We start from the raw sequence: 19,558 nt of genomic DNA on the forward strand, positions 1-19,558 counted from the left end.
ACTCTTTCCTTCAGAATTGGGTAAACTTGTGATAAAATCCATTGAAACCTCCTCCCAACGTTGGTTTGGAATGGATAAAGGTTGTAATAGACCTGGGATCTTAATTGTTTCAACTTTATTTTGTTGGGAAACCAAACATTCCACAAAAAACATTTGAAAATCCGATTTAAGGCCAACTGAAAAAGCTCGTTCTTAACCCTGTGGTATGTTTTTCGAAATCCTCAGTGCCCTCCTAAGGGAGAAGTGAGCAATTCCATAAGAATCTTTTGTTTGATTTGGGAATTCTTAGAGAGATATATGCGATCTTTCTACCATAACAAATCATTTTTCCAGCTAAATGTATCAGATGTACTGGAATCTTGTTGTAACTTTCGAATAAGTGCCCCCACTTCTTCGTCATTCTTCCATTCCTCCCTTGCTTCATTTATCCAATTTGGTTGGATAATAGAAATGGCGCACAACAATGCTTCCGCATCCTCATCCTTTCTTGAGAGTGCATTTGCGACAACATTTTGCTTCCCTTTTTTGTAGATGATTTAAAATTCGTAACCCAACATCTTTGTGACCCATTTTTGTTGCTCTTAAGAGGATAATTTTTGTTCTAAAAAATATTTAAGGCTATCATGATCCGTTTTTACCTTGAAGTGTCTTCCCATTAGGTAGGGTCGCCATTTCTTAAGTGCATGTAGTATTTCCAACATTTCCTTCTCATAGATAGCTTTGTGTAAATACTTTCCCTTGATTGGACAACTTTCGAAAGCAATGGGCCTTTCATCTTGCATTAAAACAACACCTATTCCATTTCTTGAAGCATCACATTCCATAATAAAGGTTTTTGTGATGTCTGGTGTAGCTAAGACCGGTGCTTGGCACATTGCCTCTTTAAGATGTTCGAAGGCCTTTGTTGCTTCTGGAGTCCATCAAAATGCATATTTCTTCAATAATGTTGTTAGAGGTGCCGCTATTCTCCCATAATTATTAACAAACTTGTGATAATTCCCTGTCAACCCAAGAAATCCTCGCAGATGTTTTATGGATGTGAGGATTTTCCATCCCTTAATGGCTTTAATTTTGTTAGGGTCTACCTTAACACCTTCATGAGATACAATATGACCCAAATATTCCACCTCTTGTACTCCAAAGAAAAATTTGGAGCTTTTTGCATATAATTGTTTGTCCTCCAATAGTTGTAGCACCCTGTCAACATGTTCAACATGATGCTTCCAAGACTTGTTGTAGATTAGTATATCATCAAAAAATACTAACACAAATTTTCTAAGGAAGGGTTTGAAAATGGAATTCATCAAACCTTGAAATGTAGAAGGTGCATTGGTAAGGCCAAAAGGCATGACCAAAAATTCATAATGACCCTCGTGAGTTATAAATGTCATTTTTGGAATGTCTTCAATCTTCATTTTGATTTGATGATATCTTGAACGAAGATCCAACTTGGTGAAGTAAATTGATCCATGCAATTCATCCAATAATTCATCAATGACAGGAATGTGAAATTTATCTTTAATAGTGAGCTTGTTCAACTCCCTATAATCCAGACACATCCACCATGATCCATCCTTCTTATGCACCAATACTACTGGAGCAGAGAAAGAACTTTGACTTGGTTGAATTATACCAGCCTCTAGCATTTCTGGAACCATATGTTCAATTTCACTCTTTAGGGCATAAGGATATCTATATGGCTTGATGTTTGGAAGAACACTTCCTGGAATCAAATGAATAGCATGATCTTGATCATGAATAGGTGGGAAGCATTTGGAAGTCTCAAATACCTTGGAATGATTGTCCAAGACTTTTTGGAGATCTGGAGAACTAGGTGATTTCGATGTGGAAACATCTAGTGAACATAATTGTGCAATTACACCTCGTTGTTCCTTTTTTAGAAGCTTTGTCATACTGTTAGAGCTGATTATATTTCTCTGTTTCGCTACAATACCCCTTAATTCAACTTCCTTTCCATCCGCAGAAAATTTCATGAAAAGTTCTTGAAAATTAAAAGCTATTGTACCCAAGGATTGTAGCCATTGGAATCCTAGTACAGCATCAGCACCTCCCATTGGAATGGAAAGCATTGGGCTATTCAATACATATTCTCCCATCGATAGCTTGATATTATGGCACTTTCCAGAGCAATTTATGGTTCCTTCACTTGCAACCATTACTTGACACTCTGTTGTTGGATATAGGAAGCAATTCAATTCTTTTGCTATCTTACAATGAATAAAATTGTGGGTACTTCCTGAATCAATCAACACTATTACCTTTTTCTTCTTGATATGTCCTTCTATCTTGATAGTTTGAGGAGTGGTAATTCCAGCCAATGCATTACACGATATGGTCGAATTCATTTCTTCTTTATCTAGGGTTTGTTTCTGGAGTATATCCTCTTCTTTTGACATTTCTTGTTCCTTTTCTTCCTCCTCTTCACAATCTATGTAGAATAATTTCTTCTTGGAACACTTATGACCTTTAATGTATTTGCTATCACAACTGTAACAAAGCCCCTTTTCTCTTTTTTCTTCCAATTTTTGTGGTGTCAATCTTATAGGTTGTGGAAGGCTAGGGGCAACAACACTTCCATCTTTATAGTTTTGAGTGGTAGGCTTCCTGGTTGCCATAATTTTGCTTTCCATTTTTCTTGCTATCCTGAATGCCTTCTCCAATGAATCAGGTTCCCAAAGGTGAACGTCATGTTGGATATTATCCTTTAAAGTCCCTATGAACATATCAACCCTATGCTCCTCTGGAATATCTTTTACCTTTATGTTCAATTTTTGGAAGTCCTCAATGTGCTCCATCATTGAACCTTTTTGTTTGAGACTTATCAATTGGCTAAAAAAGGTGTTGCTTTTTGTATCCTCATAATGTGTTGTCAATTCTTCTGTAAAAATTTCCCAAGTGACAATTTGTTTACGAGAGCAAAGCCATCGATACCATACAAACTGATTTGGTTCCAAATATAAAGTTTCAATATGTGCCTTTTGTGTGTTTTGCACATTATTGAGATCGAAAAATTGCTCCATCTGTAATATCCATGTTGTGGGATCCTTGCCATCAAACTTCCTCATATCGATTTTTGGAATATGGTGGTTCTTCAATCCAACATTAGAGTCTATGAAATCATGATTAACATTTCCTTTGTTCTCATCATGAGTTTCCTTTACTACCTTTTCATCATTAGTGATCATTTCTTGTAGCAACTTATTCAAATTTATCTTCAATTCTTCCATCTTATCGTCCATGCCATTCATCTTAGCTTCCATCTTAGTGTCCATGCCATTCATATTAGCTTCCATCTTAGCGTCCATGCCATTCATCTTAGCTTCCATGCCATTCATCTTAGCTTCCACATCATTCATCTTGGCTTCATTTACCTTTAGTGAGAGTGAAATTTTTTGTACTTGGTCTTGTAATTTTGATATATCATGTTGCATTTCTTCGTCTTCTTCACGAATCATGCTAGAGCTTTTAGGTTGCTTACTAGGTGTTTCCATTTTCTTTCTTTAGGGCATTAATTAATGCTAATAATTCTTCACTATTCCCTTTGAATTCCTTCAAACTAATTTTTCAAACCAATCTTATGCAAAATTAAAAAAAATTACCCACTTTTTTTTTTTACTTTATAGGAGCTAGATATTGAATCTCATGTATCTTTGTAATTTCGAATCATCCAGTTCTAAAATTGTGACTTGCAGTAACCATCTGCGTCCTCTTTCCAATGCCACCAGTCTGATCGAATTTAGATTCTCCAAGAAATATTTATGCACAATCTTCCAAGATGACCTGATTATATACCTTTTCAGAAGAGCGAACTTGTATGAAGTACCATGTGTCACTGTTTTGACCTTTGGGTCTAAAAAATATACACAAGAAACTACATTTCGTCCTCTTTCTGTAACTTCTTACGAAATTGCAATCTGATGCTCAAAACAAAGTTATGACAATTTTCCCAAGGTTGCCTGTTTGGAATGTAATTCAGGAGCAAAAATACCAACTTCCTCGGATCATATCTCCACAAATATTGTGTGACAAGCTCTGAAATTCGGACTCGAGGTTCAGCATGATTTCGTCTCAAATGGGTTTTTTTTTTGCTTCTGAAACTTTGCAGAAAAAAAGTTATAGAGAAAATGCCACGATGACCTATTTGGAGTAGAAAAACCCTAGAATCCAAAGCTCTGATACCAAATGTTATGAAACCAGCTCACAAAAAGATAGAAAAGATAGATCAATGCCTTAGAATTCAGCCTCTTCTAGGGGGCAACTCCCTTTACATTACACAAATGAACAATTCTTGGATGATTCAAATGAAAAAACCTCCTTTCTATATATAGGAGTCTAAGGGGTCACAATGTAACCAAGCCGACCTAACAATAATAATATAAAGGCACAAAAATAACAATAGAGGGATTTTATGGGGCACAGTAACAACAATATGGGGATAATAGGGGCACAACAATATTAATAAGGGATACAACTACAATAGTAATGGGGGAATCACTAGTATTATAGGGACCCAACATTTAGATGGAGCGTTTGGATCGATCAATAGTGATTGAGAAAATTTCCTAATCAATTTTTATAACTTTTACTTTATCTTGATCTTTTTTCTGATTTGATGCCACAATAGTATAGTAAAAAAAATTATGATGGTTCAAGTGCATAGTAGAATGATAATGCACATTATAACTTGAGTGTGTACCTTGAAGATGGAATTGATTGAAGTCTAATATCAATTTGTTGTTGGAAAAAAGTGCATATTAGAAGTTGAGCATACACCTGTACATAAAAATCTCCTCTGTAATTCTTTATGAAAATATTTGTGTGTGATCTAATTGTGGTATGGTGATTATCTTGTGTATTGAGATCTGAGCTATAAGGTAATTGTGAGATTGATCTAAATTTTAGTCATTGTGTGTTTTGGGTTCACACTAAATACATTTATGCATTTGGCAGTTTGAGTGAGATGCATCAATTAGTGCTTGTTTTACATGGTTGGTGCATAAGTGTAGTGGAGTGCGAGTGACGTCCTATGTTATTTGCAAGATCTTGTGTAGTTCTAGATTGAGCTTAATGAAATTAGAAGTTGTTCATAAGGTAGACCAAAGGCACATTGAATTGTGTTTGAGAAAGGAAATTGAGGACGTGAATTTGCATGAGTGAAATTTAAGTGATGATGATGATGCAATGAGATAGTAGTTGATGATTAGCAGTGGTTATGTAAGAGGGCGGTTAGAAGATTGCATGATTGTTGAGAATGTTGAGTGTTGTTGTAGTCGGGTCATTATCCTTGGTATGGGAGCCTAAAAATTCTTATCGTTATCTTAAAATTTCAAGGGTAGTAAAGGTTTATAGGCAAGGAAGTTGTAACTTCCTTCAGGAGGTTTCACCTCCTTCCACTAGTAGTTAGTACATCACTAGGGGTTGTAGATCCTTTTATTATTGACTATTAAAACCAGAAGTTGTAGCTTCCTTCAAGATAAAAATCAAAATTTTAATATAAATTTTGTATTCCTTTCATGTGATATGAATGGATAATGATATATGATACTAAATTGTAAGAAAAAATGAAAAATTGTTTCACCCCCATCTCAATATTTCTAACAGTTTTCTCTAGAAAACGTTTCTGAGGTTATTTCTTGTGTCAAATTTGTCCATGGAACTAATTCTAAGTACGGAAGGCCATTCAATGCCACCATTTATGACAAGCTCTTTCATATTCCTATAAATTGACCACTCATCTAAGTGATCAGGGGTTGGACTATGTTGAATTGTAAGGAGATAATGCTCCTATGAGATTTGGCTTTGAAGCATTGTGATGCTACAAGTTTGTCATGATTTTGATGTGATGTGGATGGGATCCAAGCTGGAGGAATGGATTTGAATCAAACACCAATGGTTGTAATTCCTTCTTCTATCTAATAAAGTGTTTGAACCTTTTTCCCATATGTTTGTATTGTTTTATAATGCTTATGTGTGTGAATTGTATCTGATTCCTTTCACTTATATTCAATAGATCGTATTCTTTGATCGGTTTTTGTCTTCTATTGTGTTTACAGGGTACCTCTCAAGTGGATTAAGTATGGGAAGCAACGACGAAATTGATATAAGGGAGACGAGAGGAAAGCAGAACTATAGGTAGGCCTTCTATCTTCTCATCTTATCTATTGCTTATAGGAAAAGTCTAAAACACTTTAAATGGTTGTTCTAGATACAACTACTTATCTAGGGAATTAGTATTTATTCGTAGATACTAAATTCTCCAAAACATTATTGCAACCGCTATCTAATAGCCGCACATTATTAGAAAGTTCATGCATGATATGGCAAGCTAGGAACATCGATTTAGTACTCTTTCTAGTGACATTAGTTCTCTAGTTTCCTTGATCAGCTGTCCTAGATCCGAATTTAAACAGGAATGCAAAAAATTAAAGATATAACCATAAATACAAAGATGCAGTAGAAATAACACTTCATTTAATTAATATCAAATATTGAAATATGCTTACAAATAGAATGGAAATAAGACTACCTCGGACGATTGTAGCTTATCTCTAAGAAGCGATGTGGCAATTACATGCCTCTGAACTATGTGACAATGAGGCTTGGAGGCCTATTTATTATTGAGAAACAATGGAAAGCCCTAAACATCCAAAAACCTAACCCTAGGAGATAAAGCACCAAAATTATAGGCCCCGTTTAGGTAAATTGGTACATCAACTTCACGGGGTCGTAACTTTGGCATACAATCTCCGTTTGATGTGCACAATACCTCGTTAGAAATATCTATCCGAGGAATACAACTTCCAATCGGCCAACACTTGTCAATTGTACTTGTTGGCCCTGATTTTCCCTAAAAACATCGTTTAGGGCCTCAAAATGCCTCTGGAAATTCATGACCCGAAAAACTGCCAAAAATAGTAGATTGTGCTACAATTAAGGAAACTGAAAAATTGAAAGAGACAGTGGTGGGGTACCAGTGTAATAGGTGGGTGGCCAACAACATCCACCTGGATCAATCCTCTTCCTACAATCATTGGCATGATGACCAATTTTTATTTTTATTTTTATTTTATTTTATTTATTTATTTATTTATTTTTATTTTATTTTATTTTTTTTCTGAATCAGACTATGCTATTATATTACAAAAAAGGAAAAAATTACATCATCAATGTTACAACAGAGTCGTAGCCCTGTGATTCCTGTCAAAGGACTGACAGTAAGCTCAGGAATAATCATCTCCAAAATTACATAGGACCGACACTGAACCAAAATGACAGTCATGAGACCGACACTGAACATACATGATTAGCCGAAACTGAAACACATAAAGACTGGAACAACTATGGATATCCGTCACTGTAACAGATAAGGACAGAATTACATAAGGACAAAGACCTGACACATATAAGATAGCGGTGAGAGCAGACAGTGAAAAAATTCCTTTCTCAGAGACCTGAGGCGAACTGCAGAGCGAACTAGTCATCATCAGTGGTGTGCGGGTCTTCCTCCATTTTGCATCTGGGAAGCTTGTGGATGTCCGGTTCAGTGAGAGTGTTTCGCTGCGCAGGTTCACTTGGGCCTGCCCCAGGATCTGGGGAGAAGCTGTCTTAAACTGGGCGCGGCATATCAATGGCGGGAACTTGCATATCTATTGTGGGAGCCGACTCAGGAATCCACGGAGGGCTAGCATGAAGAGCATCGTCTTGACCTCCAGGACTTCTACAATGCTCCACCGAAACCGTAACAAAGAAAGTAGAATTTGACAGAGTACATGGAATACGATATCTCACCATGGGATGCGCAGAGTGCCCATAGTCCATAATTTCTCGGTGTTCAGCTGCTCTACCTCGGCCAACTGCCCGTCCCCTGGAGCGTCTGCGGTCAGAAGAAACCTCGATTGAGGAGGAGGGGGAGGGGGCTTGCCTCTGAGACGAAGCCCGACCTCTGGAACTCCCGCGCCTACTTATCATCCTTTGGCGCTCACGCTGCATCCCTGAATTGTTCAAATAGCAGGTATACCCCCTCGCAACCTCCCTCAGAACCAGAGAATGAGCCAATACAGCCTCCGAGCACCCAAACCTTATGCCAGACTACGGGAAAATGACAGAGATGCCATACATCCCTGAATTGTTCAGATAGTAGGAATACCCCCTCGCAATCTCCCTCAGAACCAGAGAGTGAGCCACCACAACCTCCCTCAGAACCAGAGCGTGAGCCAACACAAACTGTGGGAGAATGATAGAGATGCCATGGCTTTGTAACGCTATTTTCCAGTTACCAAGAAGGGCAGTAAATGACAAAAGGACTCAGCTGCAATAAAACATCGCCTCTGTTCTTAAATTCATCATGCAGCTAGACCATATGTGAATCGTCCTGGTATACGTGGCTCGTCCGGGCGGACACATGCCCTCATGACGAGCCCCTGACCTGTTATGCATTAAAACCACCCGCATCCGGGAATGATGACCAAATTTATTATAGTAATAACATCTCACCTTTTATTTGTCAACTCTTTGATTATTGTTGAAGCTTTTGTTGTTGCTTCCACATTCACGTTCATGCTCTTCTCAGCCATCTCTCTAACCACCATGTCTCCAGCCATGTCCTATGCCTCTCGGTCTACTTCTCCCTCGACCTTTGTCTCTTGAAATAGAAACCTTACATATGAAAGTGGTTTCTAAAGTGGAATCCTTATGTCTATCTATCCTTGCCTCATGTGATAGAAGTGATCCCATCATCTCATCAACTGTCAATGATTTCAAACCCTTAGCTTCTTCTATGGTTTCTACCACAACATCAAATTTGGTAGACAAAGATCTGAGGACCTTCTCAACCACCGCTTGATCCTTAATTTCCTCGCCATAAATTTTTAACTGATTTACGATAGTCATGACTCAATTCATGAAAGAATCGATGTTCTCTGTCTCCTTCATCTGCGGATTTTCAAAATCTCTCCTAGTATTCTGCAACTTAACAATATTGACTTTGGTCATACCTTTATAGCTTGTCGCCAAGGTCTCCCATGCTTCCTTTGTTGAATACGTGATCATAATTTTATGGAACACTTCTCGGTTCACTCCTTGTTGGATAAGCTACAATGCTTGTGCATTCTTCTTTTTGTATTTCTTCCATAGCTCCCTCTTTGCATTAGTGAGAGCTTGTTCTTCTACTTCATCTTTAGGTTCTGAAAACCTAAACTAGACATAATCCCAAACATCATGAGCCTGCAACATGGTCACCATATTAATGACCCACACATCATAATCCTTCCTTGTAAAAGGTGAAAACTGAAATTTGAGAAAACTATCTTTCTTCAAAAAATTCCCTTATAAAACTCTAAATTTACTAGAGAAATTTATAAGCCCTTTTCAATAAATTCCTCTTAAAAAAACTTTAATATACCTTTTTAAAAAACCTTTTAAATAAAAACTATATTAAAATCTTTTCCCATACTTTAGTTTTCAAAAAACAACTTTATAACTCTTTTTTAATAAGCCCGAGTATTTGTTTTTTATAAAAAAAACTTAAAAGAAAAAACACTTTTACAAACTTGAGCGACCCACGTGACATGCATTAACACCTTTAATGTTTGAACTTTTTAATGTCACCACCCACGTGACATACAAAACCTTTAATGTTTTAACCGGTTGTGATAACCCACATGACTTTTTTCGAGCGTTTAAAAACTGACTCGTGTCTGTGATAAATAGGGAGAAGACGTGTATATTTTTCTTTAACTGTAAAGACTCTGTCCAAATTCATCTTACAATTTTTTTTCCGTTCCATCGTGATAAATTTCCTGTTAAATATTTGGGGATCCCATTGGTTTTATATCTTAAAAGGAGATCCTAGTGGAAATATTTAATCGTAAATTTGTTAAACAAGATTCAAAATTGGACCTTTACAACCCTTAATTTCGAAGGAATATTAGTTCTCATTAAGGCAGTTTTACAAGCCATTCTTGTATATCAGATTGTGGCTATGCCTTTTCCAAAAACTGTTGCAGCTAAACTCTGATATTTATGGACTGATGCTTTATGGTAAGGAGCCAAAAAGGCTAGGATGGTCATGACATCGCTGGGAGAAGCTTATTTTAACCCAACATTCAGGTGGCCTAAGTTTACAAGATCTTGAAATCATGAATACTACTTTTGGTGCTAAGGTTTGGTGGTAATGGATAAAAGGAGGGGACCAAATTTTGATATAAATTTTGTTAAGGAAATATGTCACTTTACATACATAGTAAGATATGCTTCATTAGGATAAAAAATATTCCAGGTTCCAGCTTATGGGTTTGGGCGAACATCAATGGGATATTGATACAAAATAATGTGTTATGGGATATTAAGTCAAGAGAGCTGGCATGTTTTTGGGATGAAGCATGGAAACAAATGCCAAGGTTGAAGGATGATCCTACTCTTAGACAAATGAAAATACTCTTGAAACATATGGGTTTTACAAAAGGAATAGAGTATTGGCAAGGAGATGGGGATAGTAATCTTGGAGATCTTGGAAACAAAAGAAAGCTTGGGCCAAATTTCTAAAGAGTCTCCCTTGGGAAATATTGCATAAGGATTTGTCACAAAGGATGATCAGATCCTAAGATGATTCTAAAATATTGAGATGGGGAACTCTTTCTATAGGCTCCTTCACAGTTACTCGATTATTATGGTGCATAACAAATTGGACAAGGCGTCGTTGTGGAAGTCTATATAGATTGATGTAGGTTGGCCAAAAAAATCTATCTTCTTATGGTTAATTGCATGGAACCATCTTTTGGCATGGGAAAGGATTCATAAGAAGGTCATGGAAGGGCCTTCAATTTGTTATCTATGTGGTAAATAAGAGGAATCATTTAATCATTTATTTATTTCATGCATTTATTCAATAAAAGTCTGAACACTCCTTCCTATAATTTTTATCAACTTCTAGGAACCTACTGAGATCAGTCAGGAAAAAATGATTCAAAGGTTCATAGTCATTTCAAGAATCCAATTATTAAGAGAGCTAGGAACTTTACATTGGGATTAATCTTGTGGAATCCGTGGAAGGAGTGTAATCACTGAATCATCAAGGATAAGAAGAGAAATCCAATAAAGATTGGAGCAAATCTTCTCAAACATTTGAGAAACCCTCTTGATCATACCCTGGACATCAAAAGATCGGGAGTTTGAAGTCATGGAGGCTTCTATGCTTCAAAATCTAAGCCCACATAAAATAATGGTAATCAGAAAACCTACAAGGATCCTGACTAAACAAGTTGTTGATACATCAAGTCATAGGTTTCCTCCCATGCATTTTACTTAATTAAACTTTGATGTGGATTCTAAAGGAAATCCAAGTATTGCAGGGTTTGGAGGCATTTTCTAGCATGATAAACTAAATCCCTTGAGAATCTATGCTAAGTATTGCAGGGTGGACAATAACAATTATTCTGAGTTCATGGATCTTGAAAAAAAACTTCAGATTTCTCTCAGAGAAGGATACAAGTTATTATAGATCATAGGAGATTCCTTAATGGTGGTTAATTGTGTAGAAATAATTATCAATGGACATACAATTTCTAAAGTTGTGCTAGATGGCGACCAAAAGGAATCGCATCAAATATTTCCTATCTCTTGAGAGGTTATGATTACATACTAAATGGGACGGGAATGGAGTTGCGGACCAAAAACATGGGTCATTCTTCTCCAAATACTCATATTGATCTACCTTGGCCTCTACAGGATAGAATGGAAGTTACAAAAAGATTAAATGTATTATTTGCAAAAGATTATGGACATCGCAATGTGGATACATCTATATAGAGTGTATAATTTCTTATTAAGTCTCCCAATATGTTTCAATTTTTTTATGGTTCAAGTATTTCTAGGTTAACAAATTCATGGTGGATATAGGACACAGGAATGACGAGCTTCCTAGATACATGCATGGCATGTGATGATTGGGATTTGCTTTGTCCGTATATTACATTGCAATGGGGGATTAATACTCTCATGGGTTTCATGAAAGTTCGAAAAAATTAGCTAGATTTTCCAACTATCCCTCTCTTCGTGCAAGGTGGCATAATGAATAGTAATGAGGGTCAAACAACCCAATTATGGTCTTGTCATTTTAAATGTGGGAAGTTTGATGTTTCCAGTATCCACAAACAATATTTTGTATGTGCACTCTACCTTATTGTAGCAATGGATAAGTTTGTGGGAGCTTTCAGAGGTTAGGTTATGGAGTACAGGAGTAGACCTCGTGAGACATGCATTAACGGTGAGAGGGATTATGAGAGGAATGTTTTCATTAAGAATGGTGTCACACACACTACTTTTCATTCCATGGGTTTGCAGTTGTATGGTAAAAACTTTCCTTTCTTTCCACATTCATCATAGTACATCGTTTATAAATACCACAAATGGGTAAATGCATGGTCGAAGCATGATGGTTCTAAAGGTGATGGCGCAATGGAAACTATAGTCATCTCTTTCTCCTACTTTGTCATTTTATACACTTGTGTTTGGGGTAGTCTGGTGGTGACCTCGAGAAGCTTTCTAGGCCATCCTTTGTTTGAGAGACTATGCTTTGTGGTCACTCACACTTCTATTTCCAGCTCATTTGGAGAGGGTCAATGATTTCCATATTATTTCTACATAATACGACTTTTGGTCCAGTCTTTGAAGTCGTCGTTATACTCTCTACTTTGGTGCTTCAAGGCATCGATTCCATAGGTATATAATTCAACTTTCTAGTTCTAGTTTGTGGAGTTTGGTACCTGTTGAGATTTTCTGTTAATTAAATTTGGAAAAAATTTCATGAATGTGACAACAATAGGATTTGTTGCTAAATTAATTCCATTTATTCCTGAGGAGGAGTTATTGCATCCTATATTTGTTGTGAGAGAATTTATGATTCAGTTTTCTACTCCCAGCTATAAAAATGTAAGCCCATAGAGGATATTTGTGATGAGAAGGTGTGAGGAATTCTGTTGTTGTAATCTCCTGTTGAGTAATAAGATTGTCGATGCCTCTGTTTGGTGGATGTAGCCCAGATTGGTTGGGTGAACCACGTTAAAATATTTGTGTTTTTTTTTATGGTTGAATGTTGTGTGTCTTATTTGTTTTAAATTTCTGTTGTGTTAACCCTAACACTTGGTATTAGAGCATTGTGTACGCTGCTTGCTTGCTGAGTATATGTTGTGTGGAGAGGAGCACTGTGAACTGAGATCGCTAGACCTGCGACTGTGTTGAGAAAAATGGACTCCGCTCAGCTCAACTAAAGCGGTCGGCTCAGCTCGGTGGCTTATGAAAATCGTGGTGATCTGCTGGGCATAATTCACTGCAAGTACCAACTGCATAACATGTGAGCTAGAAATTGAACTGCATGGCCAGGTTAACTTGCAGAGCACGTCAACTACTGGAGGTTGGAATTGCATGGCTGTGGTTGTTGATTGTCCACGCAGATCTCTGCAAAGACCAGAGCTATGCAAAGCGCTGTTAACCAGTGAATTTGGAGCGGTGAAAGGTACCGGCATGGTGTCTTCAAGTTTTTTGTTTCCTTTGACATCAATTATTGAAATGTCGTTGAACTGTTGAAATGCCGTTGAACTAAATCATGAACTGTTGACATCGCTTATTGAAATGTTGTTGAACTGTTGAAATGTCGTTGAACTGAATCATGAACTGTTGACATCGCTTATTAAACTGTCGTTGAACTGTTGAAATGATTTGGAACGTTTTTTTGAAATTGGTCTTTAAAAAAAAACAAAAACGATTTCAAATGGGTCGCCTTTGTACATTAAATCAAAAGGTCGATTTGAAGTTTTTATAAAGTTATTATGAAATTCCTTTTTTACAAATCAAAAGAAACGATTTGTATGATTTGTATTATATATGATATTATATTTATATCATATTTCATTTTTTAAATGGTAATATGCCATGATATTATAAGGCAAAGGCATTTTATTGGTGAAGGGTTTTTTTTTTTTAAATAAAAACTTCATTTATTAAAAGTTGCAATTGGAGATTTTGTGTGACACAACATGGCAAAAACTCAAAGTGCTCGATTTGAGATCGAGAAGTTCAATGGAAAAAACAACTTCGAGATCTGGAAAGTAAAGATGTATGATCTACTTGTGCAACAAGGCGTGGCGAAGGCACTGTTGGGAAAGGCTAAACAACCTTACACCATGACAGATGATGAATGGAGTGACTTGGATGAAAGAGCACTGAGCGGCATTCGACTGTGTTTGGTGGATGATATTTTGTTTAACATCGTGTCAGAAAAAACTGCTGCTGGTTTGTGGACAAAGCTTGAAAAGCTGTATATGACAAAATCCTTAACCAATAGGATTCTTTTGAAGCGACAGTTATATAGCTTGCGCATGAAGGAAGGTACGACGATAACTGATCATCTAAATACCTTTAATACTCTCCTGGTGCAGTTAGAAAGTATAGAAGTAAAATTTGAATCAGAAGATAAGGCTGTAACTTTATTATGCTCGTTGCCCGAGTCATGGGATCATTTTGTTACTTCTATAAGTCTTAGTTCATCAGAAACCCTTGAATTTGATGATGTTGTTGGAGCTCTGTTGTTCGAAGAAACAAGGAAGAGGTCAAATTCAGAAACCTCTACATCAGAAGCAATGATGGTCAGAGGTCGTTCTAAAGAAAGACGCTTCAGTAAGCACAAAAACTCGCGTTCAAAATTGAAAGGGAAGAAGAGTAAGGTAAAGTACTGCTTTTGTGGCAAATCGGGACATTTGAAGAAGGACTATTGGAAGAGACAGCAAACATCCAAAGAAGACTCTTCGACAGAGAATAAAGAAGCAAACACAACAGATACAGGTTCGGCATCCATTTCAGGTATGAGTGATAAAGTGTTATCAGTTAGTTTGTCTAATCATGATCAACATTGGCTATTAGATTCTGGTGCATCAAATCACATGTGCATTCATAGAGAATGGTTTAAAACTTATAAATCAATCAATGATGGAGTAGTTTACATGGGAAATGATGTCACATGTAACATTGTGGGAATTAGTAGTATCCAGATTAAAATGTTTGATGGGACAAATAAAATTCTAACTGATGTAAGACATGTACCTGAACTAAGAAAAAACCTCATTTCACTAGGAGTACTAGACACTATTGGATATAAAACCTTTATTCAAGGTGGAGTAATGAAAGTTTATAAAGGAATTTTACTAGTAATGAAAGAAAAGAAGGTTGGAAATCTTTTTCAGTTAGAAGGAAGAACAGAGTCAGATCATGCTTCTACAGTATCTGAAAACAACAGTAATTCTATTCATTTATGGCATCAAAGGTTGGGCCATATGAGCGAAAGAGGTTTAAAGATTTTATCTGATCGTAAGTTACTTCCTAGTTTAAAGTCTGTTAAGTTAGATTTCTGCAAACATTGTATATATGGGAAACAAAGCAAGCATAAGTTTAAAGCTGGAAAACATACTAGTAAGGGAATCCTTGATTATATCCATTCTGATGTTTGGGGTCCATCTCCTAAAACCTCATATGGAGGATCGTCATATTTTGTATCTTTTATTGATGATTTCTCTAGAAAAGTGTGGGTCTACATGTTAAAGAATAAGTCTGATGTATTCACAGTTTTCAAACAGTTTAGAGCATTAGTTGAAAACATCACTGGAAGAACCACTAAATGTTTAAGAACTGACAATGGTGGTGAGTTTACTTCAAAGGAATTTGATAATTATTGCAAGGATGCTGGGATCGAAAGACATAAAACCACTGTATATACTCCTCAGCAAAATGGAGTTGTTGAACGCATGAACAAGACTCTTTTAGAGAGAGCAAGAAGTATGCTTAGTAACGCCAATTTGCAAAAGGAATTGTGGACAAAAGCGGTTTCTACAGCTTGTTATTTGATAAATCGATCACCATCAACTGCAATAGGATGCAAAATTCCTCAAGAGGTATGGAAAGGTCATCCTTGTGATTATTCTAAACTGAAAGTTTTTGGTTGTGATGCATATGCTCTAGTTCCGAAACATCAGCGTTCTAAATTAGATCCTAAATAAAAAAGATATATCTTTGTTGGATATGGTGATGGGTCTAAGGGATACAGATTGTGGGATCCTACTACTCACAAGATCATCATTAACAGAGATGTTAAATTTAATGAATCTTCACTTGAAAATCCAGATGTTGATGATAAATTGAAACAGGATAATGTATCTAAGCTTCAACACATTCAGTTTGAAACCAGTTCAAATACTGATGATAGTCAAGATGAACAAGTTTCAGATGCAGATCATGAACAAGTTTCAGATGCAGATCATGAACATGTTTCAAATGCAGATCATGAAGAAGTTCCTACAGATAATAATCAGCAAATTGTGGAAGTACCAGAAACATCTTTAAGGAGGTCCACAAGAATCAAACGTCCTCCTAAAAGGTATGATGATTATGTTACTTCAATTTCTTTAACCGCTAATGATGATGAACCTTTATGCTATCAGGAAGCTTTAGAAGGTTCTAAAAGTGGAAAGAAGCTATGAAGGACGAGATGATGGCATTAGTCAAGAATGCCACATGGGATTTGGTAGAACTTCCTAAAGACAGAAAAACTGTGGGATGTAAATGGGTTTACATATTGAAAAAGGGTGTTGATGATACAGAGGATAGGTACAAAGCAAGGTTGGTCGCAAAAGGTTTTTCTCAGAAAGAAGGCATTGATTTTCATGAGATATTTTCACCAGTGGTAAAAATTGTTTCAATTCGAATTGTATTAGCATTAGTTGCTTTACTTGATTTAGAATTACAACAACTAGATGTTAAAACTACATTTTTACATGGAGATTTAGATGAGGAGATTTACATGGAACAACCGGAAGGGTTTGTTCAAAACCGCAACAAGAAATTTGTCTGCAAACTCAAGAAATCATTGTATGGTCTGAAGCAGTCGCCTCGACAATGGTACAAGAAATTTGATTCTTTCATGATGAGTCAAAACTATATAAGAAGTGAATATGATCATTGTGTTTACTTTAAGAAATTAAGTAATGGCATGTTCGTTATCTTAGTGTTGTATGTTGACGATATGCTTTTAGCAAACAAAAGCATAACAGAGATCAATAGGTTAAAGGCTCAGATGGCTAGGACATTTCATATGAAAGATCTAGGAGCAGCAAGACAAATTTTGGGCATGGAGATTTTCAGAGACAGGAGCAATGGTAAGCTGTGGCTATCACAAAAAAAGTATATTGAGAAAATACTCTTGAGGTTTGGTATGAACAATGTGAAGCCTGTTTCAGTCCCTTTAGCTTCCCACTTTAAGCTTTCTTCAAGTTTATGTCCTAATACAAATGACGAAAAAGAATATATGTCTCGAATTCCATATGCCAATGTAGTAGGTTGTTTGATGTATGCGATGGTTTGCACTCGACCAGATATTTCACATGCAGTTGGGGTTGTTAGCAGGTATATGGAAAATCTAGGAAAAGAACACTGGTCAGCAGTGAAATGGGTGTTTCGGTATCTGAGAGGCACAAGTGATTACTGTATCACTTATAATAGGAGTAGTGAATTTGTTTGCGGATATGTTGATTCCGATTTTGCAGGTGATTTGGATAAGAGAAGGTCAACATCAGGGTATGTCTTTACTCTTGCAGGTGGAGCTATTAGCTGGATGTCAAAGCTACAGAACATTGTTGCTTTATCCACTACTGAAGCAGAATACATAGCTGCTTCACATGCTTGCAAAGAAGCGATTTGGTTGAAAGGTTTGTTTGGTGAGTTTGGTAGGTTACAGGACAACATCAAGCTATTTTGTGATAGTCAAAGTGCAATTCATTTGGCTAAGAATCTGTCTTATCATAGTAAATCAAAGCATATACCTATCAAGTACCATTTTGTAAGACAGGTTATCATTAAAAGGGGAGTCTCTCTTGAAAAAGTGCATACAAAGAAAAATTGTGCAGACATGTTCATGAAACCAGTTTTGTTAGAGAAGCTACGATGGTGTCTGGCTTCTCTTGGCTTGCAAAAAAGATATAATAATAATAGAACAGGGTATCAAGCTCATTGTTGTCAAGGTGGAGATTGTTGAGATTTTCTGTTAATTAAATTTGGAAAAAATCTCATGAATGTGACAACAATAGGATTTGTTGCTAAATTAACTCCATTTATTCCTGAGGAGGAGTTATTGCATCCTATATTTGTTGTGAGAGAATTTATGATTCAGTTTTCTACTCCTAGCTATAAAAATGTAAGCCTGTAGAGGATATGTGTGATGAGAAGGTGTGAGGAATTCTGTTGTTGTAATCTCCTGTTGAGTAATAAGATTGTCGATGCCTTTATTTGGTGGATGTAGCCGAGATTGGTTGGGTGAACCATGTTAAAATCTCTGTGTTTTTTTTATGGTTGAATGATGTGTGTCTTATTTGTTTTAAATTTCTGTTGTGTTAACTCTAACAGTACCCAGGTATTTTCTCTATTTGGTTCTAAGTTATTTGGGTGTGTTTTGAAATTAGGATTCCTCATCTTCAATGATTATATTGTTTAAATAAAAATAATGTTAAATATTTGTGATCCATGTTAGCCACGAGGTGTAAAATCATAAACAATGATATATGGGCGGCCTAAAAAATTCTGGTCCACAAAATAGATATCAATATCTATATGTTGATGGATAATAGGAGTAACTTGTGGACATAGTTGTAATAATACAAGTTCTTACATCTAACCACACTTGGATTCACATTGTTATGGTGCATGGCCATGTTGACTCTCCATTTGATATGAATATGGATTAGGGAGCAGGTGATATGCCCTGATGCAATGAAGGCATTATTTTTCTTGTCTTTACAACATTAGCAAAGTGTAATCCAAAACCCTAGACCAACGCTAATCACCCTAAGTAATGCTCAGGAAGATGGATAAATTGTATCTTTACTGGAGGAAATCATTCAAGTGGTTTGATTCGTAAGAAGTATTAATCATGAATTTATGGTCAAATATAATATGAGCATGTATCAAGTTGGTTTGTTGAATATTCATGCACATGGCATTTAATTCAGCAAATAATATGTAGGTATTTTTATGTTCCAGTATAGGGGTCATCGTGTCATTAAGATGCAGTGTTGGGATCGATCAACAATGACTGAGACAGTTGCATAATCTATGTTTTGATTTGATGCCACAATGGTATAATCACAAAATTGTGATGGTTCAAGCCCATAGTAGAAAATCAGTGTGCTTTAGAACTTGAATGTGTACCTCCATGTTGTAATTAATTGAAGTCTAAGAATGAGTTGTTGTTGGAAACAATGCATATTAGACTATGATGGAGATCAATTTGACCTAGCTATCATGTTTCCACTACCTCCCATATTTGATGGAATAGACTATGAATTATGGAGCATGTCTACGAAGACCTATTTGAAAGCCCTAGATTGTATATGGTTTGTAGTTTTTACTGAAGATAAAACCACAAAGGATTCAAAAGAAGAAGATACAAGATCAATGGATACCATACTAAGAAGCTTATCATATCCTATAAAAGAGAAGGTAG

At 36.3% G+C, this 19,558-nt stretch overlaps 1 pseudogene; it reads right to left on the minus strand.

The window, feature by feature from the left end:
- Positions 1–7,502, minus strand: part of LOC149256762 (F-box protein At1g67340 pseudogene) — an 85,219-nt pseudogene extending 77,717 nt beyond the window's left edge.
- Between the last annotated feature and the right edge of the window lie 12,056 nt (positions 7,503–19,558).

Source organism: Pinus tabuliformis, chromosome 7 (assembly GCF_031772625.1).
Source record: "Pinus tabuliformis cultivar Carrire ecotype Pingquan chromosome 7, CPIR1, whole genome shotgun sequence".
Lineage (NCBI taxonomy): Eukaryota > Viridiplantae > Streptophyta > Pinopsida > Pinales > Pinaceae > Pinus > Pinus tabuliformis.